Source organism: Arachis ipaensis, chromosome B10, assembly GCF_000816755.2.
Source record: "Arachis ipaensis cultivar K30076 chromosome B10, Araip1.1, whole genome shotgun sequence".
Lineage (NCBI taxonomy): Eukaryota > Viridiplantae > Streptophyta > Magnoliopsida > Fabales > Fabaceae > Arachis > Arachis ipaensis.
In genome coordinates this window covers 94,894,768-94,898,474 of record NC_029794.2, presented here as the reverse complement: position 1 = coordinate 94,898,474, position 3,707 = coordinate 94,894,768, and positions in this window count along the sequence as shown.

Genomic DNA, 3,707 nt, shown 5'->3' with positions numbered 1-3,707 from the left:
AGATAATTAAAGATTGGGTTGCCTCCCAACAAGCGCTTCTTTAATGTCAATAGCTTGACAGTGGGCTCTCATGGAGCCTCACAGATACTTAGAGTTTGGTTGTGGCCTCCCAACACCAAACTTAGAGTTTGAATGTGGGGATTTTGTTTGACTCTATATTGAGAGAAGCTTTTCATGCTTCCTCTCCATGGTTACAGAGGGAGATCCTTGAGCTTTAAACACAAGGGAGTCCTCATTCACTTGAAGGACTAATTCTCCTCTGTCTACATCAATCACAGCTTTTGCTGTGGCTAGAAAGGGTCTACCAAGGATGATGGATTCATCCATACACTTCCCAGTGTCTAGGATTATGAAATCAGCAGGGATGTAGTGGTCTTCAACCTTTACCAAGACATCCTCTACAAGTTCATAAGCTTGTTTCCTTGAATTGTCTGCCATCTCTAGTAAGATTTTTGCAGCTTGTACCTCAATGATTCCTAGCTTCTCCATTACAGAGAGAGGCATGAGGTTTATGCTTGACCCTAGGTCACACAGAGCCTTTTCAAAGGTCATGGTGCCTATGGTACAAGGTATTGAGAACTTTCCAGGATCTTGTCTATTTAGAGGTAATCTCTGCCTAGTCAAGTGATCCAGTTCTTTGATGAGCAATGGGGGTTCATCTTCCCAAGTCTCATTACCAAATAACTTGGCATTTAGCTTCATGATTGCTCCAAGGTACTTAGCGACTTGTTCTTCAGTAACATCTTCATCCTCTTCAGAGGAAGAATACTCATCAGAGCTTATGAATGGTAGAAGTAGATTCAATGGAATCCCTATGGTCTCAGTGTGAGCCTCAGATTCCCATGGTTCCTCATGAGAGAACTCCTTGGAGGCCAGCGGACGTCCAGTGAGATCTTCCTTAGTGGAGATCACTGCCTCTTCCTCCTCTCCAGGTTCGGCCATGTGAGACGTGTTTATGGCCTTGCACTCTCTCTTTGGATTCTCTTCTGTATTGATTGGGAGAATACTAGGAGGGAGTTCAGTAATTTTCTTACTCAGCTGACCTACTTGTGCCTCCAAATTTCTAATGGAGGACCTTATTTCAGTCATGAAACTTTGAGTGATTTTGATTAGATCAGAGACAATGGTTGCTAAGTCAGAGTGCCTTTGCTTAGAATTCTCTATCTGTTGCTGAGAAGATGATGGAAAAGGCTTGCTATTGCTAAACCTGTTTCTTCCACCATTATTGTTGTTGAAACCTTGTTGAGGTCTCTGTTGATCCTTCCATGAGAGATTTGGATGATTTCTCCATGAAGAATTATAGGTGTTTCTATAGGGTTCTCCCATGTAATTCACCTCTTCCATTGCTGGGTTCTCAGGATCATAAGCTTCTTCTTCAGAGGAAGCTTCCTTAGTACTGCCTGTTGCTGCTTGTATTCCAGACAGACTCTGAGAAATCATATTGACTTGTTGGGTCAATATTTTATTCTGAGCCAATATGGCATTCAGAGTATCAATCTCAAGAACTCCCTTCTTCTGATTTGTTCCATTATTCACATGATTTCTTTTAGAAGTGTACATGAATTGGTTATTTGCAACCATCTCAATGAGTTCCTGAGCTTCTGCAGGCATCTTCTTCAGATGAAGAGATCCTCCAGCAGAGCTGTCCAATGATATCTTGGACAATTCAGATAGACCATCATAGAAGATACCTATGATGCTCCATTCTGAAAGCATGTCAGAAGGACACATTCTGATCAATTGCTTGTATCTTTCCCAAGCGTTATAGAGGGATTCACCTTCCTTCTGTCTGAAGGTTTGGACTTCCACTCTAAGCTTACTCAATTTTTGAGGTGGAAAGAACTTTTTCAAGAAGGCATTGACTAGCTTTTCCCAAGAGTTCAAGCTTTCTTTAGGTTGTGAGTCCAACCATGTCCTAGCTCTGTCTCTTACAGCAAAAGGGAAGAGCATAAGTCTGTAGACTTCAGGGTCAACCCCATTGGTCTTGACAGTGTCACAGATTTGCAAGAATTCAACTAAGAACTGATGAGGATCTTTCAATGGAAGTCCATGAAACTTGCAATTCTGTTGCATTAGAGAAACTAATTGAGGCTTAAGCTCAAAGTTGTTTGCTCCAATGGCAGAGATTGAGATGCTTCTCCCATAGAAGTCGGGAGTAGGTGCAGTAAAGTCACCAAGCACCTTCCTTGCATTGTTGGCATTGTTGTTTTCGGCTGCCATGGTTTCTTCTTCCTTGAAAATCTCTGTTAGGCCCTCTAGAGAGAATTGTGCTTTATCTTCTCTTAGCTTTCTCTTCAAGGTCCTTTCAGGTTCAGGATCAGCTTGAACAAGTATGCCTTTATCTTTGTTCCTGCTCATATAAAAGAGAAGAGAACAAGAAAGTAGAGAATCCTCTATGTCACAGTATAGAGATTCCTTGAGGTTTCAGAGGAAAAGAAGAATATAAGGAGGTAGATAGAAGAGAATTCGAACTTATCAAGAGGGATAGAGTTCGAATTGCACCTTGAGGAGGAGTGTTAGTCCCTTAAATAGAAGGATGTGAGAAGAGGGGAAGAATTTTCGAAAATAAATTAAAAAGATTTTGAAATAATTAAAAAGAAATTTGAAAATTTGATTGAGATTTTTGAAAATTAAGATTAGGAAAGAAATTAAGTGATTTTTGAAAAGATTTTGAAATTAGAAATTAGAAAGATATGATTGAGAGCTAGTTTTGAAAAAGATGTGATTGAAAAGATATGATTGAGAAGATATGATTGAAAATCAATTTTAAAAAAAGAAAGTTTTAAAATTAAAGTTGATTACTTGATTAGCAAGAAATTAAAAGATATGATTCTTAAAGTTTAAAATTTTGATCCTTTCTTAATAGGCAAGTAACAACTTGAAAATTTTGAAGTAAATCATTAATAGTAGCAAGGATTTTCGAAAATAAAAAAATGGAAAGAAATTGATTTTGAAGAGATATGATTGAAAAGATATGATTTGAAAAAGATTTGATTTTGAAAAATTATGAAAATTTGAAAAAGATTTGAATTAAAAACAAAATCTTTCCTCTAGTGTCCTTCTGGTGTTAAACGCCCAGAATGGCATCCATTCTGGCGTTTAACGCCCAAAATGCTACCTTTTTGGGCGTTAAACGCCCAGCCAGGTACCCTGGCTGGCGTTTAAATGCCAGTTTTCATTCTTCACTGGGCATTTTGAACGCCCAGCTTTTTCTGTTTGATTCCTCTGCTGAATATTCTGAATCTTCAATTCTCTGTATTATTGACTTGAAAAGACATAGTTTTGAGAATTTTTTTTGAATTTTTCAATGATGAGAAACAATCAAAATACAATTAATCTTAGGAAACTCAAATCAAACAAACAATGCATGCAGGACACCAAACTTAAAAATTTTCATATAAGAGACACTAACAAATTGAGAATGCATATGAGAAACAACAAAACACACAAAACAAGAGAATTTAAAGATCAAAGCAATGAAATCATCAAGAAAAACTTGAAGATTAATGAAGAACATAATGCATGTATTCGAAAAATGCGAGAAGAATAAAGACATGCAATTGACACCAAACTTAAAAATTGATACTAGACTCAAACAAGAAACATAAAATATTTTTTATTTTTATGATTTTATAAATTTTTTTGTGGTTTTTTGAAAATTGAGTGGAAAAGAAAATAAAGGGATTCAAAATTTTTAATAAGAATTC